Source organism: Rhinolophus sinicus, linkage group LG12 (genome assembly GCF_036562045.2).
Source record: "Rhinolophus sinicus isolate RSC01 linkage group LG12, ASM3656204v1, whole genome shotgun sequence".
Classification (NCBI taxonomy): Eukaryota; Metazoa; Chordata; class Mammalia; order Chiroptera; family Rhinolophidae; genus Rhinolophus; species Rhinolophus sinicus.
In genome coordinates this window covers 30,031,033-30,053,800 of record NC_133761.1, presented here as the reverse complement: position 1 = coordinate 30,053,800, position 22,768 = coordinate 30,031,033, and positions in this window count along the sequence as shown.

The following is a 22,768-nucleotide window of genomic DNA, read 5'->3' as shown; positions in this document are numbered from 1 at the left end:
AGAAAAGATAAAACCAGAAAATCAATCCAAGAAGTCCATCAAACGAAGCAATAGAAGAAAATGTGGACCAAGCACCCAGAGAATTGAATAAAAACATAAAAGTATTGTAAAATTTGAGTGCACCAGGGATAAAGACAAGATTATAAAAACTTCCAGAGGAAGATAAAAATGATCAGAAATCAGAATAGCATTCATATTTCTCACCGTCACCATTGTTAAGTAGAAGACAATGGAGCAATGCTTTCAATAATTTGAAGGAAATGACCCAAACTGCCAATTGAATGTGAGGATAAACTAAAGACATTTTTCAGATGGGCAAAAATCTCAAGAAATTCACTTTTGATAACCCTTTCTTAATAAGCTACTGAAGGATGTGCTTCAACAAATCAGGGAGTAAACCAACAAAAGTGACCCAGGAAACATCTAGTCCATCACAGGAGAGAGGTGAAGGGAAGTCCCAGGGCAATGTGGCACAGTAGGTCTAGAGAGTTCTCAGTTCATAGCGGAGCACAGGATGGAGGCCACTGGACATCTGGATTCATGCCATAACACGGACAAATGACCTGCTAGATTACTTCATGTGTTTGCCTGTATTGAGGAAAGTTTAACAAGAATTTAGAGGAATTAATGAATTAAGACATCTGAAAATCTGAGCAGATGAAACAAGGTGATTAACTCCAGGAAAAACAAAACATTGTACATGAAAGGAAACGTAACTATAGCAAACTCTGAGGCTTAGTTATGAACAATATTCAACAATATTTACTGAGGCACATCAACATAAATTCTGAGTATTAATTAATCCAAAAGAGGTGAAATACCACCTTGAAGAATGATTGTGAATGTGCAAATGTGTATAAAATGTAAAAACGAAATTTTTCACTGCCATTGTAGGTAGTTAATATAGGTCTAAAATAGAAAATAAAATGAAACCTATGTTGCTTAAAACTATGGAGGAAAATACCAGAAAAATGTCTAAAAGAGTTTTAAGTGCTTTCCTCTAAAAAGTGCAACTCGAGGCAGCAACAGGGGGGGTAAGGGGACCTCTGCTTTTTATGATAAGCCTTGTAGCACCCTTTTGATGTTTAAGTAAGACATATTTACTATCCTGATCAAAATTAATATTAAAAGTTAATTTCAATATCAGTTTAGTTACTTGCCTTTCTTTTTTCTTCATAAAACTAGAACCTAGAGTTGGGATACATCACCTCTTTGGGCGTTTTTGCTCTTTGAACAGAATACACTGTCTTACTCCTTCCTCTATTATTAATATTACACTCAGCAGCAGTTTTAATCACCCCAAATAGTACATAATCCTCAACCCAATATTTGACTTTGAGATTAGTTTTACAGTTATATTTGACTACACTTAGGTCATAAGTTATACTGTAAAAAGCCATCTCGTGAAAAATTTAAAAGCTGTTCCCTTCTGCCTGCCTTCTCCTCCAGGGTGAAGCTCAGCTTTACTGTCTCTCTGATGGAACATACCACTTGCAGCAATACGAACCCTTCTTGCTGATTTTGCCTTCATCTGGGGTCCCACACCTTGCTTGGACCTGGCTGTCAGATTCAGAGGTCCAAACCCTTCAATCACCTTTCAGTCACTAACTCAGCAGGTGTTTATTAAGCATTCCAGGATGGCCAATGCTGGCTTAGCCAGAAACAGTCCCTATCTTGAAGGAACTCAAAATCCAGTTGAGAGAGGGGATCACAGACAAAAAAGCATCATGAACAAAGCAGCTTTAAGAGAGCAACTCTGAGATGCAGGAAGACGTGCTGTTTGCATCCTAAACAGGGATGGTGGGAATGGCCAGATCAGGCTCCAGGGAGGAGGTACAACTTGGCCTGTGTGATCAGAGGTCATGTCCTGCTTAAAACTATCTTTCTAGACTCCTAACTTGGCACCTCTCCCAACCAAAGTTAATCATACCTTCCCCTGGGCTAACGCTGTATTTTGGATATGCTTCTGGCACTGCAATCATCAAATAGCATGACAGTTGTAACTATTTGTTTACCCCATTACACCGTGGGTTCCACCAGCTCCAGGGCTATGTATTTTGGTAGCCCCAGCCCCCAACTCAGCCCAAGAGGTCAACAATGTGAGCTGAAGACTGAATATTGTTTACGGCCAGAAGGAAAATGACGAATATGGGGAAGTGGGTCTCCCCTGCCCCGACACTGGCTTTTCCCACCCTGCCAGGTTTGCATCTGCACAAGCGGATGTGGGGAGGCTGGTGGGAGAGCAGGTCAGAAAGCCAGACAGGACAGGGAGTTCTCCTTGAAGGTCATCGGAGGGGAGAGGCTGACCTCCAGCTGTGTCTGGTACATCAAAGACTCCCAGAGAATCCAGAGTCATCCCTCTCAGGCCCTGGGACCTCATATCCACCCTGTGAAGGCCCCGGAGGTTGACTGTCCTCTCTGGATTCCTCATAAACACAGAGCGAAGCAGTAGCTAGGCAGCCTTGGTGACGAGTGGCTCTGTGGGTGGCCAGCATTGAGTGGCCTCCCCGGATCTGCTGCTCTGCGGCCACCTGAGCCCATGTTGTGAGACTGTGGAGCGGAGGAGAAGAGACACAAGAGGCTAGTGGGGCACATGGGGTCTGGCTGCTCTCAATCCCCATGGAGATACTGCCAAGGACACACACCAGGTTGTCCCAGGCAACCGTGCCTGTAAGGTGTGCCAGTCTCACCTTACATTCCTGGGCTGCCCCTGTAACAGTTCTTTAACTTTGGCCTTTTCACTAATCAAAGAGCCCTAATAACACCTCCCTCCCAGGGGTCCACCAAGCCAGGAGAGGTCGTGCAGGAGCATGGCTGACACCAGGCCTGGCTCACCAACCGCCCATGGTGGTGAACGGTCATCATTTTGTTGTTACTGTTTCCCACCCCGTTACCGTAGTACCAGCTCTCACATGAGGGAGATGCAGAGCACAGTGGTGTCCCAAAAAATGACAGGCGTTCTAACCATGACTTGCATTTTTCATAATTCTGTTTTCCTCTTGACCCAATTAAAAAAAAAAAAAAAAAATGATGCTTCTTGCTCCTTTTCCTCTTGGGCCCAGGGGTTGTGCTAGTTTGACCGGCTGGGGATGGAGTGTGTCAATCAGAGAGTGTGCAGGAGGGACTCCATGAGAAGTCCCAGGAGGCAGTGCTACGCCAAGGTCAGAGTGAAAGTCAGTCTCCCAGACCTCTGGCCTCAGCTCCGCTGTCCTGGGATAAAGGAGGTTGGCACAGAGCGGGAGGGAGGGAGCAGATTTGAGTGGACAGCTGCTCTTCCCCGTGCACTTTCCAGTGCCCTTCCTGAACAACCCTGGCCATTCTGGAACCACCCGAGATGCCTTTAGAAATCATCCATGCCCAGACCACACCTCCCCCTGGATTCTGATTCTGTTGGTCTAGGATGGGGCCCAGTCACTGGTATTGGTAAATAGTCCTGCTTCGGATGGCAAAGGACAACCAGGATTGAGATGATAAGGCCTAATGGGACTTGGCTGCTGAATTAACCCGTCTGCATGTGGGAGGAGCATTTGTTCAGGAATCAGGTGACGCCGATTTGCATCCTGGCTTTGCCACTTCCAGCTGTGTGTAACCTTGGGCAGGTCACCTAGCATCCCTGAACCTCAGTTTCTTCACCTATGCAATGGAGAAGGTAACAACAGGACCTCTGTCCCAGCACTGTAGTGGGCATTAAGTGAGATCAGGCATGTAAAGTAGTCAGCACAATACTTAACAGGCCATTACCATCAATTCCTATTAATACTAATTATTATTATCATTTGGCAAAAATGCTCTTATTTTCAACCTGATTTTGCAAGTGGAGAAAGCTTTGGGATTATTCAAGGCACTCATCTAAGGGATTCTGCAAATGACCATGTGAACTGTGCCACCCTGGGCCAGTTCTTTTCTCCCCACTCTACCTGTAAGTTCCAGGAAAATCCCCCCAGATCTTTTTGTCCCTGATGGTGGCAGGAATGTAGTTCCATAATATACTGTTACAAAAGCGTTTTTCAGACGTTATCTCGTTTAACACTAGCCCCTGCCCTCATGACAATTCCACAGCCGCTCTCTGCCCGGGTGACAAACTGAGCCACTTTGCTGGGTACAACAGGTACAGAAAAGCCACAAAAAGAGACAAATTTGGCCCCAGCTCTGGCCTTGTGAAGCATGAATCTCAGACACATGCACGTGCTGCCCGATCACTCTTGATGTCACCTTATACGCATGCAGCAGTTGGGCTTTAAAAAGCAACTCTCATTTCCTCTTCAGGAAGGGTGCTGTGCCCTGGCTGCATCCTGCTCTCCCCCTCCAGCAGGTGGTAACAGGGGACAGGGTGCACTGAGGGTCCAGACGCAGGCACACAGGAGCAAGGAAATCACGGAGTCATAGAGCAGCGAGGGGAATACAGACCCCGGCCCTTCTATGGCTTCTCTTTGTCCCAGGGGCCGCATTCCCATAGTGTCTCTCCCCACTCAGCAGACAGATCTCAACAGCAGACTGCTGACTAGACAGTTGCTTACTGGGCACTGCTCCAGAGGAGAGATGGAGGCAGGGGGGACACGAATCAAGGAACCAGGAAAGGTCAGAAGTCACTTCCTGAGGAAGGAAGAGGCCTGTTGAAGAACTGAACTGAGGCCATGTGATTGGCATGAACGAGGGCAAGAGTGGGGGCCAGGGAGGTAAGTGGGGTGAGCGTGTGTGCTTTCAGGCTGTGCACATGACCTTTCTTTACTCCTAAGACAATGGGAAGCTACTGAGGGTGCTGGCAGTGGGTTTGCCATGACCAAACTTTTATCTTTTATGTTGGCTTCAGTTCCACGTATAATCCCTTTATTCTTTCCAAGAAAAGCTCCACCTAACAGAGCCGGCATCATAGGTCAGGCTGTGTGCTAAGTACTCCACCTGCATGAGCTTCCACTTCCATGGACGCCACAGCATGTCCACGAGGAGGCTGGGGCCTTATTTGTCCCTGGTCCACACCAGGTCTACTGTCCCCTTGCAATGAAGCGAGGGGCTGTTTTCAGCTCCCTTGGTGTCAGAGTGGGTGAGCCAGACTTACCCACTTCTGATGTCACATTTAACATTCTCAGCATCAAAGTTTCTCCAAACCAGAAGAACCCCTGACATTCACCGTTCACACCCTGTTCCCTGCTGCTTCAACGCTCTCCTCTGAAAGCCCCCAGTGGGTGTCAGGAGGCCAGCGGAAAACACCCCTGTGGATTGAGTGTTTAGATGTAGTAGCCACAGAACTTTTCTAATCCTTCCCATCCCAAGTGAACTACTCCCCACCCCCCACCCAACCCACATGGCAGACCTCCCTCCCCATGTGGGAGCTGAGGCTCCCTGGCCAGCTGACCTCAAGGGTGATGATGTCTGAAACAGGAGCCGGGAGGGGCTAAGCCAGTTATGTGTGAGCCTGGCAGTTAATGACGTCACCATCCCCACCTTGGAGAAGGTGAGGGCTGAATTCGTTCACTCATGAAGTCTACAAGCACCTACTTCTGAGCCCAAATAGGAATGAGGAAGGGCTGATGAAGGATGTCCCCTAAACAACCACCATATTGTTCAAAAACGACCAAGCACTTGGCACTTGATAGATACGGTACTTATCCTAATGACAATCCATTTACAGATGAGGAAACTGAGGCTCAGAGTGGTTATTTAGTTCCAGTCACAAGCATCTTAAGTGGCACAGCTGGGATTTGAGCCTGAAGTGGTCCATGTTCCAGAGCCTATAATGTTCAGTGACAGTACATCCCTTTCATGGGTACTGAGTGGCCTGAGCCTCTCTGGGGAGCAGGAACCTGAAAAGAGGCATTGTTCCTATTGTTTAAATTAGTCAGCACTTACAGTCTAGCAGCTCAGCCCCAACTGGCTAAATACATTCCAGCAACTAATTGCTGAGGCAGCACTGTGGCAGTAACGTCAGAGATGCCAGGAAACATTCCCTTTTCTGTTTACAACAAAGTACAAATTGTACCAGGGGCCCAAGTCCTATACAGGCAGGTAAGACAAGCCCTGCCAGTACCAAGTTACAAGGCATCCAGGACCCTACATTGCGTGCAGTCACAAAAACGACTTAAATGATATTTTGACTTTCAAAATATGATCCTGAAATGGATCGTGTAAAGTAGTGTGCTGCACGTCATTGAAGAGTATCCAATAGATCCTGGGTGTTGCCAGAGATGTGGTAAAGGTGCTTCCCGGTCATCCAGGTAGGGCAGATTAGATGGCATCTACAGTCTGAACAAAGCTAATGTAGGAACCAGTGTGCACGCCCATATGTGTTTTGGACTGGGGAAAGGGAGGGGCAAGCTGAGTATCTGCGAGGGTCTCCAGATGTCCCTCCCTAACTTCAACTGTTACTATTCTACTTTCTTACTATAAATGGGAGGGCTTATGCTAAAAACCGTTTGAAAACCACTGCTAGAAGGGAATGGTGAGTTAAAGAAGAATTGTAAGCAAAACAGTGACATGGTAAGATTTGTATTTTAGGAATATTGCTCTGCTTGCAGGGTGGAGGATGGATTGGAGGGAAGCAAGAGTGGAAGTGTTAAGTCAGTTGGGAGGAGACTGCATACTGATGGCAGCCAGAACTAAGGCAGCAGTGGAGAGAAGGGGCAGAGTACAGGGGTAATTTGGAGGTAAAATTAGAGGGGCAGTTCCTGGAATATGCAAGATGAGAAAAAGGAGGCATCGTACATAATTCGTTGGTTCTGGTCTGGAAGCATGGTGGTGGGAGTTGGGGCACACAAGAGAGGGGCAGTTTCTAAGGAGGGTGGATGAACTGAGGGCAAGTGGGTATGACATCTCTGTGGGACATTCCAAGTACAGACGGTAAACTGGCAGCTGCATATTCAAGTCAAGACCTCAGTGGAGAGCTCTGGGCTCTAGATAGACACTTGGGTTTTCAACATAGAAATATCATTTAAGGTTACATGAATGGATGGGGTAACCTGGGGGGAAAGTATAGCTAGAAAGGGGCCCAGGAATGAGCCCTGAGAAACCCCAACATTAAGAGGAGGGTAGGAAAAGGTCATGTGTTAGTGGGCAGCTGAATTTAAGAGTCTGAAGCTCAAGAGAAAGAACTAGATTCAGATTTGTGTCATCAGCAGCTACGGTGTCATCGAAATGATGGGAGAGGATGGGAATGAAAAGAGCAAGCCTTGGAAACATCAGCTTGTCAGGGGACAGTGAGGCAAAGAAGACTTACAAGGAGATGGTGAAGGGTCAGCCAGAACAGTACGCGAATGAGGACAGAGTAGTCTCAGGAGCTGGATCAGTGAGGGTACTTTGGGCTGCAAGTTAATAGAATAGCTGACTAAAATTGGCTTAGGTAATAGGAACGTTAATTCTCTCACAAAAGGTCCAGAGATAGGCAATTCCACGGCTGTGAGTTCAATAGCTCAGTAAGTCAGGCGTCTCTTGGGCTTTTCCTCTCATTAGCAACATGGCTATGGCAGCTCCAAACATCAGTTTTTCACCAATAATGTGGTTTTCTCTTTGTATCTCTCCTTCCCCTTAATCAGAGAGTAAATTTTGCCCATAATCTCTCCCAGCTAGACTCTCCCTCACATCCCATTACCCAGTTGTAGCTGCAAGGAGGCTGGCAAAGTGATAACTAGCATTTCAGTCACACAGTGGAAACTGAGCTCTCACTGGAAGAAGATGGGAGAAAGGCTGTCAGTCAGGAGGACAACCAACAGGGCCCACAGAGTCGAGTGGTTCCAGGGGCAGGGGTGGTAAATAGTTTTCACTACAGGAGCGTGGCTCAGTCCATAAACACAATGATTTAATAATACGGGTGTAGGGGATATTTTCTAAAGCTCATCTAGTAGATTGGGGAAGGAATAGAAACTGAATTACAAGTGAATGGAGAAGTGAATGGGGAAAAGACAGTGAAATAGGTAGTATAGACCAGTGGTTCTCAACAGGGGAGATTTTTGTCCTCCAGGGAACATTTGGCAAGGTTTGGAGACAATTTTGGTTGTCACAATTGGAAGTTGTTGACAACTATCACAAATGTGTGTGTGAGGGGCTGTCACAACTGTCACTACAGGTATCTGGAGGCATTTGCCATCTTCCCAACCTGAAAGGAATGCATCTCTAGAGTAGATACCAGGGATGTTATTAAACATCCTGCAGGGCTGTTATGGACTGGATGTTTGTGTCCCCTCCCCTCCCCACCCCTGCTCCAATTCATATGTTGAGGCCCTAGTCCCCACTGTGATAGCACTCAGAGGAAAGGCCATGTAAGGAGCTGGCCCTGCATGCCCTCACTAGGAGACAACCCGCACTAGAAACCAAACCCTGCCAGACCTTGCTCTTGGTCTTCCAGGCTCCATAACTGTGAGAAATAAATTTCTGTTGTTTAAGCTACCCAGTATTTTGGTATTTTGTTATGGAAACCCAAGCAGACTGACAAATGCACAGGATGGGCCCAACAACAAAAAATACCTGGTCCAGAATGCCGCCCTGCTGAGGCTGACACACCCTGGTGTGGGCTATCCTTTTAAAAAGTCAGGTGGAGTGGGGAAGCAGAGTGAAAATTGCAGTGGCAAGGAAGAGACAACAGCACAGTCCTGGGCTGGGGGAACAGTACAGAGGAAAGGGCTAGAAATTCTGAAGAGAAGGTTGATCATTGATGGGAGAGGATCCTGGAGAGCCAGGAGGGGTAAGTAACAAGTTGAGTTGAGGGGAGGCCTCAAACAGGAAGAAGAATACCTGCAGCCCAAAGGCTGAAGAGGAGAAAACAGGAAGCGGGGTGGAGGCAGGGGTGGGGTGGAAACTAATGGTTATTCTTGTTCCAGGACCACGATTGCCTAGAGTAACAGGAGGCGAGGTCATCTTCTGAGGGTGAGAGGGGCAAGGAAAAGGGGAAGGGACAGTCTGGAAGTGTTTCTAAGGGAGGCCAAGTGGGAGGGCAAGCCAAGTGTAGGAAAAGGACTGTGGAGCCTGCTGAGAGCCTGGCTGAGGTTGGAGGCTGTGGTCTGTGGTGCCCACAGTCCTCGTAACTATGTGACTTTCTCCAAAATGCTCAGCACCCAGAGTGGGCCAGGAGAAGGTGCACAATGGGACTAATAGGTAGGTCAGTGGCTGAATGCGCAAAATGCAAAGGAGCTCAGAGAAGGGACAGGGAAATTGTTCAGGTGATTGGCCCGGTGGCCTAGGCCCTGGGCAAGTCATTTAAACTCTCAAGCCCTCAGTTTTCTTATCTGTAAAATGGAGTTAATGGTACCATTTTTCTCTATTACCTCATGGGGTGGTCATGAAGTTCAAGTGACAGGGTGTATGAGAGGCACTTTGTAAAATTGTGACTCCTTCCCTAAACACTATGCATTATTATTAGTCCTTGGAGGACTGGCTGGCTACCAGGACTTTCATGATCAGCTTCTTTAAGTATCTGTTAGCTCCACTGCCCTCCTCCACTCCTGAGTGTTCAACACTGAGGATTTCTGCCCTGGCATGCCAGGTGGACAAATGAATTATCCCAGGACACACAGCAAACATGCAGACTTTCCCTCTCTCTTGGGTGTCATGTCAGTGGCTGCATAAGAAATCCTGCTGCTGCCCCAAAACTTCCCTCCTCCTCCAGGGGACAGGTCTCTTTTTATTCTGTGTCTTGAGTCTATTGTGCACAACTCTTTGATGAGAACTTGGAAGGGAGAGGATGTCTTCATTGCCACCTGCTGCATAATTTAATTAGAGCTTCACTAGAGCCAAAGAGAACCATGGAAAGGGAACAGAGGAAAAAGTGAGAAAAAAAGGGGTGGGGAGTGAAGAGCAGCTGGAGATCCAAGGTGGCAAAGCGTTGGAACTAGACAAATATGGGGAAACTGGGCAAGGTGGGTGTTCGATGAGCTTCTTTTGCCTAGCTTTGTGATGTGTTCTCTTGATCCCTCAGATTTGACAGAGTCTAGGTGACAGGCAGTGGGAGCCCAGGCCAGGGCAGAGATGGGAGAAAGAAGGGCTGGGGACAACCAGGAAATAAAGACACTGGGGAGAAGAATGGAGGAATTGGAAGAAAGGGAGGGTCATAATGGGAGTGCCTAAGACACCGGAAATAGGGTCGCCAGAGCAGAAACCGGTTTCAAACGGAAGATCAGGTTAAGAATTGTTATTCCTTGTATTTTTTGGCTATCATTTGTCTAATAATAATAACAACTTCCATTGTGGAGCATCTATTCTGTACCAGGCACATTACCTACGGTAGCTTATTTAACCATAAGCCATGAGGTAGCTGTCAGTATCCCCACTGCCAGGTGAAGAAACTGGGGCTGCCAGAGGCCACGTGACTCGCTCTGGGCCACGCAGCCAGGAGGAGGCACAGCCCCTGGAACCCAGCTCAGAGGCCTCAAAGACTGTGTCCCAGCACCTGCGTCACTCCACGGATAATTTTCCAACAACTTCTCCGCATAAACGCCCAGCTCCTTGTTCCTCTCCTCATATGTCGGTTGGCTCTTTCCAGGCCTTAGGCCTCACCTGGACATCCCGGTGGCCACACTGCATGGCCAATGACTGCCATCACCTCAATTTCTTAGGGACACTGACGACAATCACAGACTAAAACTCAAAGGAATACATTTCAATAGCAGATTCACAGGCCCTGAAACTATGAATAGAGGAAATCATTTTGAACAAGGGGCTTTCATGTCATTGTCTCTACAAGCCATTAATTGATTATTTTATCCATCCCTCCATTTACTGAGAATCACTGTCGTATAATGGTTAAGAACATGGACTCTCAAGACAGATTGTCTGGATTCAAACCTGGCTTCCCATTAGTGAGTTGTATAAACCTCATCTTTTGTGTCTCAGTTTCCCCATTTGAAAAATGATAATAATACCTCCTAGAAGAGGTGAGGGTTCGTGGGGTAATGTACCTAATGCACTCAGAATAGTGGTTGGCCCAGTAAATGCTAATCTATGCCAGCAGATACCAAGTCCAGTGTGGCACAGATCCTGCCCTTGAGATGCTCACAGTTTAAGGAGGGCATCAGGACCGCTCTGTCCCTCCCACCTACCAGCCAGGACAAGGACACCATGAGGCCAGAGAGCCCTCAGCCTCTTCAAGGACTTTTCTTTCAGAGGCAGATGCTGCAGCCCAAGCTGGAGCCCAGAGGGCCAAAATGCCATGTTGGAGCTGGGCACCTGCACCAGCCCAGCCTTTGGGTGTTGGCTCCAACCCCCAGGCACTACGGCCTATTTGAGACCGTGCAGAAGTGTGCATGCCTCTGATAACTTTCTTCTCTGAACCCAGAAGCATCTTGCCTGGCTGAGGTAGGAGAGGCTTTTAGGAGGCCAGGCTGGCTCTAACGAGGGTTCACCTCCCCAGGGAGGCTGGCTGATGAAGACAGAGTCCCAGGCTCAGAATGCTGACCCCGGGCACCTCACAGCAGAAGGCAGAGCCCAAGCACAGAAGCCACCGCCGTAAGTAGGGCACTGACCTGGGCTTTGTTGCCTGCCAGACATCCGCTGCCCCCAGTGCTTTGTGCCTCGGCTCCTGGCTGCTGCTCTATCAAGGCGACAGCCTCTGATCTCCTCCTTTTGCTGCAGCTCAGGCAGAACGAGGCTGGAGTCTCATTTGTCTGTCTGAGATGGAGGCTTTCAGAGCCAGGCGACTTGGAAAAATGAGGTGACAAAAGAAGCCAGCCAGCAATTAGGTAATGCCAGCCTGCCTGCTGGGCAGCCCCACATGAAATCTGTCCCTGGAGTTCACTGAGGGACTCAGGGGAGAGTGGACACATGGATTCTGGGGTTGGAGGTGCACAACCACGTGTTGGAGGAGTGGCCAGAGTGTGTTGGAACAAAAGGACCCTGGGAAATGGCTGGTGACCTCTGAGTCTCACCTGTATAATGGGGTGGAGAATGCCTCTCTCCCTGGGGGTGCCTAATCCTATTGTGGTCACAAGTGACACGACAGGTGGTCATCAATGCCTGGTTCTTTCTTTCTCTAGTATGACTTCTGGCCAGCAGCTTGCAGGCAGATGAGCTAACAGCAGGCAAGCGGCCCCCAGGCGCAGGGCTGGTCAGTGAGGACCTTTCAATCCCCATCTTCAGCCAGTCCTGGGCTGGGAGCTGAAGGGCTGTGCTGGGAACTGTAAGGAAGGGCCTCTGGAGATGGTGAAAGCTTCTCCCACACAACTGCAAATTCTTCACCTGCTTTCCTCTCAGCTTTTCCATCTTGGACCAACAAAATCCTTTGCTTACTCATTTCTCTGATTTTTCCCCCAGGCTAGTCCTCCTATAAATAATAATAATAGTAATAATAATAATAATCGTTACCCAAGGCTTAGTTCTTCCTTCCTGCAAAATTCACTGCAACACTCTCACCCTTGGGGACCAAGAAAGCCCCAGGACCTTTTTTCCAAATATCCAAATCTGTTTCTACAGCTAGGTACTTATTTGGGTGATTGTTTTTGTTTTTTAACAAAACATCTGGGTGTTTTTATGTGGGGGGTGGGAAAAGCCCAGAAGTTCTTTGGTCCTGCGTTTAAGTTCTGGCTTCACTATTTACTAGCTGTGCGACTGCGGGCAGGTCACTTAACCTCTTTGAACCTCAATTCCCTCATAATAGTTTATACAAATGTTTTCCCCACATGTTGTCTCAGCAGCTTTTCAAAATAGCCTGATAACAAAGGAATTATTAGAAAGTCCTATTTTACAGATGATGAAAGAAAGGCTTTGAGGAGGTAAGTTCTCTTAACTGTGTCTCTGAGACACACTGCTACTGACAAAGCCTTGACTTGACACTGAATTCCCCACTCTTTCTATAGGATCAGGAAGGTAAGGATCTATTTCCATTTTACTTCTCAGAGTTGTTGTGAAGGTAAAATGACATCATCCATTAGTTTATTTAACAGACATTTGTTGAGGCCCACAAGTGCAAGCCTTGTTCTCATGGACTGAAGGGTTCCATAAGCCATAAGGAGCTGGACAGATTCAAGCAAGGGTGGGACCCCACCCTTCTGGGGTAGTCTGCCCAGCCATGTTGCAGAGGAACCCAGCCCCTAGCAGAACACCTGGCCCAGGGCAGGGGCTATCTTAGCCCTTGACAAGCCATTCCTTTCCCTCTCCAGGCCTCCCTTCCTAGGCCCTCGCAGTTCAGCCCCATAGCACCCTGTTGGGGAGGTACCATTTGCCCCATTTTACTGATGAAGGATTATGGACCTCAGTCTTGGCTGCATTTGAGAATCTCTAGGAATATGTAAAAGCCCAATGCCCAGGCCGAATCCCAGACCACAGAACAAGGAACTCAGGCTGGGCATGGGCATCAGTGTGTTTCCTAAAGTTGCCAGCCAATTGCGAGTGCAGCTGGGAGGAGAACAGCTGTCTTAGTGGCCAGCATCCACAGTGGATGCTGATGGCCTGGGAGTTGTCCAGGTTCTTGGGTCTTTTTTCTTGAAGGCAGTGGTGCAGGGGAGAGATTGTGCATTTGGGGTGGACTGAGGTTCCCCTCCTGCCCACCTCTGACCCTTCGTAATTGGGTGATCTTGGGCAAGTAGCCTTTGCCTCTCCCCACCTGTTTCCCCAGAGTGTTGTGGGAGTCGCTGTGGCCTGTGGGTAAAGTAACTGGCACCTATCAGAGGCTTCATGAATGTTGGTTACCTCCCTTCCTCTTACCCTGGCTACTGCCCAAGTTTAGGTCATTTTTCTCTTTATTCACATCTCCTTCAGAGTAAGTGGAACTCAGATCAGTTCTCTCTCCTGTTGGCAGCACTGCCCAGAGGCTGGATGGACCATGGGAATCGGGAGAAGCTTTGAGGTGCAACTGATCTGTAACTGGCAGGTCCTTCTCCATGATTGGCCCAAGTCTGGGCATGGAGAGTTGAGCCAAGCAAAACAGTCTGCTCTGGGCCGCATGTGTCCTCCCAGCTTGCTGGGTACCAGGGCTTCCTTAATAAGGTTGGGGACAGTGGTCATCCTTCTCTGTCCTTGGAAGGAGGTTTTAGAAGCAAGGATTAAGGGCTATCTGGAAGGCTGGTTGGCCAGCAGGCAGCCAGAAATAACAGCTTCCTCAGGTATTTGTGGGCCAGAGGCAGTGTTACTCCAGGGTGGAGCGCAGCACAGTGCCTAGGGTGTGGTAGGAACTCAGTCAATCTGTACCTTGAATTCGTATTCTTTGTGCTTTTCTTCCCTTTCTACCCTCCTTCCTGCCCCCACCCCAGTTCTTCATGCCAGATTCTCCCCAAGTCTGTCAGAGGCATCCTTGCTGCCTCAGGAAGTCCAGTTTTTTAAATGTTCAAAACAAGCCTTTGAGAATTGTCTTAGTGAGTTCAGGCTGCTGTAACAAAATACCGCAGACTGGGTGGCTTAAACAACAGGAATTTATTTTCTCACAGTTCGGGAGGCTGGAAGCCCAAGATCAAGGTGCCAGCAGGGTTGGTGTCTGGTGAGAACCCTCTTCCTGACTTGCAGATGGCCACCTTCTCACTATGTCCTTACATGGCAGAGGGCGCGGGGGTGGGGAGAGAGCACTCTCTCTGGTCTCTTCTTACAAGGACACTAATTCCATTTAACCCTAACTACCTCTCAAAGGACCCACCTCTAATACAATTGCATCAGGGGTTAGGGCTTTAACATATGAATTTTGAGGGGACACAATTAAGTCCATAGCATTCCGCCCCTGCCCCCCCTCAAATTCATGTCCTTCTTACATGCAAAACACATTCATTCCTTCCCAACAGCCCAATAGCCTTAACTCATTTCAGCATCAGCTTCAAAATCTATAGTCCCATCTCATCTAAGTATCATGTATATCAGGTATGGTGAGTCTTGAGATTCATCCTGGGGCAAATTCCTCTCCCGCTGTGGACCTCTGAAACCAGATAAGTATCGTGTTTCCAAAATGTAATGGCAGGACAGGCACAGCATAGACATTGCTATTCCAAAAGGGAGAAATAGGAAAGAAGGAAAGGGCAATGGGTCCCAAGCAAGCCCAAAATTAGCAAAGAAAATTCCACTAGATTTTAAGGCTCAAGAATAATCTTCTTTGGTTCAATGCTCTGCCTTCCAGACCTACTGGGGTGGTGGTCCCGCCTCTGCTGGCCTGTTGAAACTGAGGTGGTTAGCCTGATAACCTCTGAATTGCCTTCAGGTTCCTTCTTCCCTTTCCTTAAAGAACAGTCTGCGTTTGCAACTGAATTAACTATGTAGTCTGCTCCTGTAGCATCAGAGAAATGAATCCAACAGAATTTCTTCATTCTGTCCTTTCTCTGTCCCCTTTAGCTGAAACTGGCAGCACCTTTGCTGGTATAATCCCAGATCTAATCCTGCCTTCCACTGAAAGGACTGATTAGATCTCTGGTCACACCCACGATCTATGAAATGGTTGCTGAGCCACACCCTTAGTGTTCTGTTCAGAACAAGCTTTCTTGTTTTTTGCAATATGACAGAATTTTCCAAATCTCCAAGTTCTGACTCCTATTTGCTTAACAATTCTTTCTTTAATTCATCTCTCTCGTTTTGCATTTTACTCTAGGGATTCAGGAGAAACCAAGCTGCTCCTTCAACACTTTGCTTAGGAATCTCCTCAGCTAAATATCCCACTTCATGGCTCACAAATTCTACCTTCCACAAAACACTAGAACGCAGTTCAGCCAAGTTCTTTGCCACTTTATAACAAGGATCACCTTTCCTCCAATTTCCTATAACATGTGCCTCATTTATGTCTGAGACTTCACCAGAATCACCCTTAACGTCCATATTTCTAGCATGCACCCCAAAACACAGTGAGAAGAGTGGCCACAGATGTGAGGGCAGTGCTGGAACAGGGCCCGGGTGGGATCCCCACAGTAGAGGCCTCACTAGTTCTCAGCCTCACCGTTACTTGACCTACCTATAGCTTAATCATAGGTCATCCCCCTGCAGCTGGAGCTCGGAAATCCCGTCCCACCCAGTTCCCTGTTTTTTGTGGTTTTTTTCCCCTTTCCCCCTTCTCCTGCAACTCCAAGTCAAGCTGTAGTCAAGTCGGTGTTTTCAGTCTAGTTGTGGAGGACGCAGCTCACTGGCCATGTTGGTATTATGAGCCTTGCGCTCTACATGGCTGAAACAGTTGGTCGCCAGCCACCAGCTGGCCGCTCACAACAGCTCACAGCAGCTCATGGCAGCTCATGGCAGCACATGACAGCTCATGCCGGCAGCTCACAGCAGCCCAGCTCCAGGTCAAGCCATTGTTCTCAATCTAGCTGTAGAGGGTGCAGCTCACTGACCCACAGGGGAATCGAGTGGGAATCGAACGACCTCGGTGTTAGTAGCACAGCGCACCAACTACCTAAGCCACCCAGCTGCCCCACCCAGTTCCCTATTTTAAAAAATTACCCTGAAATTTATGATTAATACCCTTAGGCTTATTGATTACAATCTCAATGGTCTAGCATTCTTTCCAGGCTGCACCCATCATTGTTCCTGGGTTGCTGACTCCACCAGAGAATCCTGTGGCCAGAGGGAAGGCTCCATGCAGACCCCTGGAACCATCATATAGCCTCTGGAGGAATGCCCAGATTTTCCCTTAAATACCCCATACTGGACAGAATGTTGAGGCAGTTTGTGGAGGTATTTACTGGCCGCCTTCACAGACCACCAGTATTCTGGTAATAAACACTCGTTGCAGAATCCAAGAATGGAAAGAACCCAAGCAGCACTCAGAGAGTTAGGAGAGTCAGCTTTATTATGCCGGCGGGCTCAGCGGGATCCATCCCAAAAGACTGAGCCCCTAGCAAGGCTTTGAGCAGGTTTTATGGGTTGGGGACTTCCTTGGGTTGGGGAAGGGGTAGGTGTCATCTGGTGATTGGCTCGGGGTGTGGTTTGGAAGGGGTTCTGCGGAAGTGGGCTGGGGCTTAGGCTGGGGACTTCTCTCTCCGCTGGGGCCACCATTTTAGCTCAGTTCCACGGGGCAGGGAACCATTTTAAGGTCAGTTTCCCCATCACACTTATCCTAAGACCCAAGTCCTGTGCTGGTCTATCGCCTGAGTGGCGCAGGCAGTACAAGCCCTGGACTCAGTTTCAGGAGCGAGGAGGTAATGAAGAGGTGTGGTCAAGAGGAGGGACTGGGAGGGACAGGTGTGGGTGGATTGAGATGGGGTGACCATGGTACGATGCGTCTCTGAGCCTGTTTTCTCATTTGTAAAGTGGGAATTACATAAGATAACACTTAGCAAATCCCTTCTTACAATATCTGGCAGTAGGAAGTGTAAAATAAATCCTCACAACTACATTTTTAGATATGGAAACTGAGGCACAAAGAACTTAGAAACTTGCCCCAGGTTACCAGCTAATAAGCTAGTAAGTGGAAAAGCTGAGATTTGAACCAAGGCCAGCTGCCTGCAGAGTCATCTGTCCACACTTCAAACAAATTGTTGAAAATATAATGTATTCATATTTTTTATTAGGGGCTATTAACAAAATAAGATGACATTTACCAAACAAGGGAATAAATTGTCCCCTTGCGTAACCTTCAGTGAATGTTTTTCCTCTATCCTCTTTTGATAATCTAGCAACCTTTGAAGTAGAGATTATATAAAAATCCATTTGAGCTGCCATCTACCTAGACATAATAGACTCTTCTGGGGGTTCATGCCCATTGGGGGCTGATTAGGCTAAAGCTACAATGTACCCAAATCCATATACCAAACTGGAATGACATCCCAATAAAATCAAGAGGTAACAGTGCCAGCTGATATTGCTTATTTCAGGTGGCATTCAATACCGCTGAAGTATAAAGGAAGGTTTACAGCTCCCTGGGAATCCCTGCAGCACGGGCTTGCCCTGTGCTTGTAAGTTACACAGGCTTGGGGGCCTGGGCACCCTGGTTTGACTCCCACCGCTGTCAACTGCTTGTTGTGTCTCTGAGGGTAAACCCAATTTACCATCGTTCAGCGGTACCCACTGTGGTTAACACATCTACATCCAGAGGACTTTCTACAAACTCAGTGACTCTCAAAGTGAGAGCAGCCAACCACCTGCTTAAACACCTGGCGCACTTGTTAAAATGCAGATTCCATGGCTTTCCCTCTCATCCTCTGGGAACAAGCCAGGAATGTGCATTTCTGACCAGTCCTCCAAATGACCTCAGGTCAGCCCTCTCAGCCTGTACCCCATACCTCAGGCCCGTGTGGGGCCCTGGAGCAGCTGTAGAGGAACCTTTCTGGGCCCTGCTGATAACAGATCTGTCGTGGAACTTTGCTCAAGCCTCAAAATCATGAGCTCCGTGGAGGTGGCATGCCCAGGGACAGCGGCTCCTACTTAGGGCTGTATGAGTGCTGGGGGTGACCTTGGTGATGGGCTAGTGCAGGGTGCGGAAAGGGTTTTGTAGAATAGAAGCCACCTCTCCCTAGCTTTTGTCCTTTCTACCTCATTAGACAAGCCAGCTTCAGGAAAAGGATGAATTCTTCCGGGTGGGGGCCATGTAGCCACACACCCAGCAGTCACGCTGTGACTCAGCTTTGGAAGGCCGGCGCCTAGGCCTGGACTGAGCGGGACAGAAAACAAAGGACCTCCCAAACGCGCCCTCCCCGCACCTGCCCCGGGGCCTCGGTCCCCTCCCCTCCAGGAGGCGGCAGCGGGGGCTGCTGTTGCCGGGCAGGATGGGCCCTCCCGGGCGGCCGTTGGCTGTCCCAGCCGCCCCACCCCTGCCCCAGCCCTCTGAGTCACCCCCTCCCCTCGCGAGCCGAGCGGGAGCCTCAGCCGAGCCCCGCGCCTCTGCGCCTGCGCGCCGCCAGTTGCACCCCGTTTGCCGGGCTCTGGGCTCTCGGCGCAGGTGGGGAACCGGAGAACTCACCCGCCTTGGCCTTGCTGGCACGCCCTCCGGCAATCGCGCACACCGGCGGGGAGGAAACCTAGATTGTCACTGTCCGGTCACTGAGTCTTTCCCAGCCTCCCTGATGCTGGTCACACCCCCCTGCGTGGCTCTGCCGTGGGAGGAACGGCACCCACATTACACAGCCTTCAGCTTTCCCCTTTCTCCTGCCAGTGGTTCCCCAAGGTTGCTGCCCGTTAGAAACACCTGGGGAGCTTTAAAAAAACCTCTGATTCCCAAGGTGCACCCAGGCCAATTAAAATCAGAACCACGGGTGTGGGACCCGGGCAGTAGCATTTTGCAAAGCTCCCCAGATGATTCCAACGTTCATCCAGGGCTGAGGACCACAAACTCAGACCGGGGCTTTGCAAACTTGCATTGGCATTGAAATCACCTGAAATCTTAAAATGCAGGTTCCCTTCCAGTCAATCTGGGGAGGGCCTGAAAGCCTGCATTTCTGACCAGCTCCCAGGTGAAGGTGAGGCTGCTGCTGGTCTGAAGGCTACACCTGGAGCCGCAAGACACTAACTGCTCCTTGCCTCTTTCTCTTGTGTCATATTAGAGAACACAGCGTTGGAGCACATGGACAGGAGCACATAGGAGCCACCTCTGCGGCTTCCTAGCTTGGTGAAATTGTACCCCAGTTCTTTGTGTGTCAAACAGTGGAGGTCAGCTGTATTAGGATGGGTAAGCTCTCCATTGGCTCTCATGGCAAAGTCTGCCAGGGAATGACAGACACGTTCCAAGGTCCCTCTTCCCTGCTGCCCTTCCTTATAGGAGGATTGGGTTGGAAGCCAAAATACATCCCTGGCTTGGGGGAGAGGGTGCAGAAAGGAAGGAGGGCCAGGTTATGGAAGCTGGAGAAATGGGGGGTGGCGGCAAGGAGGTTAGTGGGACCATTCATGCTGGTGGTGGACTCCCCCTTTGGTCTGGCTCTCCTGAGCCTACAGCCAGAATGTCTCTGCTAACCTAAAAATAAAAAGGCCTTTCAAAGTGAGAGGCAAGGAAGCATGTATTGAGATCAATAAGAATAGCTATTCAGTAATCATTAATTCAGGCAGAAGCTTAGTGTTTTGATTAGGAGACAAAGACAATGTGTATATATGAGAAAGGGAGGGGTAACAATTACATCAGTAGAATGAAGGCATTTCTATTGGCACAGATAACATAACACGGTGATGTTCATTCTAAACAATGTTTTTAATTTTCAGTTTGGTGGTCATCCGTCCAGTAGTCATAATAATTGCTTTCTTGTTATCTTTGCAGACACTTTTTTGGAGCACAAGTTTGCCTAGGCCCAATCTGAAGGTTATTTTGCCCTCTTTTGACATTCCAAAGATTTGAGACGTAAGACATGCAAGGCAGTTCCTCTGGTGTGGCAGTTCTGGCTCCATTTTAAAGTAGCTTCGTTTATATTATTGTTTACGTCTCATTTGGTGGTCCAGTGAAGAGGTTAGAAGTCAGATGCTCTGGATGAAAGCTTACTACCTCTCTCGGGGCCAGTGGTGGCACCCATGTGCAAGGAGATTGTGCGTGTCATGAGATGTGTGCGTGCTCTGTTAGAATCTGCCCAAATGCAAGGCCCAGTCAGGATTTTCTCTTCTTGATGGCACATGAGATTGTAAGACTGCACTTCCTTTTAAATCCTAGGGTTCTAATGTAGCTCCAATGGGCAGCTCAGTAGGAAGGATTTTTTTTTCCACTTTTTAAAAATTAGTTTCAGGTGCACAAAACAAGGTAATAGTTAGACATTTATCATTTATATCCTTCACACCCCCCTCCCCCCATCCACTATCCCTCTGACATCGCACACAGCCATTATATTTCCACTGTCTCTATTCCTAATGCTGTACTCCGCTTCTTGTAACTATACACACACACACACACACACACACACACACACACACACACACACACACACACAAACTTGTAGTTGACATTCATTATTGTTAAACTTCAGCTTCAGGTGTACAGTGCAGTGATCAGGCATCTACATCATCCCTGAGGTGGTCTCCCTCATGAGACATGTGTCCATCGGATACCCTACAAAATCTTTACAACGTTATTGATTACATTCCCCAAATTAATTTTCAAAACCCCGTGGCCATCTTGTGGTTACCGACTGTTTCTAATCCCCTCACCTTTCCCCTCATCCCCTCCCCCCTCCCATCTAGCAACCCTCAGTTTTTCCTCTATGTCTCTGAAACTGTTTCTGATTAGTTCATTCATTTATTCTTTTCTTTAGATTCTACATATAAGTGAGATCATATGATATTTATCTTTCTCTGTCTGACTTATTTCATGTAACATAATGTTCTCTAGGTCCATCCATGTTGTTGTAAATGGTAAGATTTCTTTCTTCTTTATGGCTGCATAATACTCCATTGTATAAATGTACCACAGTTTCATTGTATAAATGTACCGATGGGCATTTCGGTTGTTTCCAGGTCTTGGCTATTGTGTATAGTGCTGCAATAAACATAGGAGTGCATAAAGATGTTTGAATTGGAGTTTTGGATTTCTCCGGATAGATACCTAGGAGTGGAATTGCTGGATCATAAGGTAGTCCCATTTTCAGATTTTTGAGATACCTCCATACTGTTTCCCATAGTGGCTGCACCAATCTGCAATCCCACCAACAGTGCACAAGCGTTGCCTTTTCTCCACATCCTCGCCAGCACTTGTTGTTTGTTGATTTATTGATGATAGCCATTCTGACTGGGGTAAGGTGGTATCTCATTGTGGTTTTTATTTGCATTAGGAAGGATTTTTTTTAAAAACAAGCTTTCTTCTACAGAGAGCCCATGGACTCTGACAGCAAGGAAAATGGAGCTGAGATGCAGAGCTCTGGTCGCACTCTCGGCTCCCGCAGTCTGCTCTGAGCACTGCTAGCTCTGAGTTCCCCACATGTTCTGTACACACCGTTTCCACATACTTGTCCTCCCCGGACAGTCGGCTTTGTGAAGGGCCTGTCCTACTGCACCTTGAGCTCCCCTCAGCCAGCAGAATGCTGACACCTAATCAGCACTTCCTAAGTCCTCATCACCAACGCAAGAATAACTGAGCTGAGGGTGCAGACTACATTGGATCTCCTAGGCTTCCTCTGGCTCTAATAATCGCCCAGTTTGAATTTTTTTTCATCTGGTCATAATCCACTTTATTTTTCCTTCTCAGGTACATCCTACATTTGACTTTGATTTTATGTTTACTTCTTACTCAGGTGGGTCGATGAGCTTTATCAAGTGATGGTAAATGCCCTGCGAGTTAAGGCCTGAAACTCCTGTATTTTTTTCACTAAATCCTTCTTGGCTAGGCCATCCGTGTTTTGTTAGAGGCACGTTGGGCTGCTGATCATTTTGGGCTGATGGAGCTAGTTTTCTCTTCCCCATTTAGCTTGGCAGCTTTTACTACATCCTTGGGCACCTCCCCTCTGTGTCCTCAGTGGAACCAACACCTCCTGCCCCTTGTTCTTTGCCTGGAGTTTTCTTGGGCACAGAGACTGTGCAGACTGCCCAGATCAAGGGAGTGCCACCCCCTCCGGACAGCATGTGACGTGGGCACTGGATTCAATTAGTCACACACGAACATCATTCATCAGTCACAGGATTAGATGAGTGACACCGGCCCCCATCCCCTGTAAAATACTATCCACATTTACCTCTTAGGGCTGAAAGAGTAAAAATAGAATGTACTTTCCAAAGGGAGTGTTTTCTCTTCCAGGAAAGCTGCCACAGTGGGATTCTCTGTTGTTGGCCTAACGCTTGGATATTTGCCAGGAACCAGTCACCATGTGTGGTGCTATCTGTAAAGATGGCCATGCACAATCCGTCCCTATTTGCTCATGCTGCTCCTCTTATGAAAAGATGGAGTCTATTCTCCTCCCCTTGAATCTAGGCTGGCCTTGGGACTGACTTGGACAAAGAGAAGGAGACAGGAGGAGCTCTGTACCAGTTCTGGGCCCAAGCCCTGTGCTCT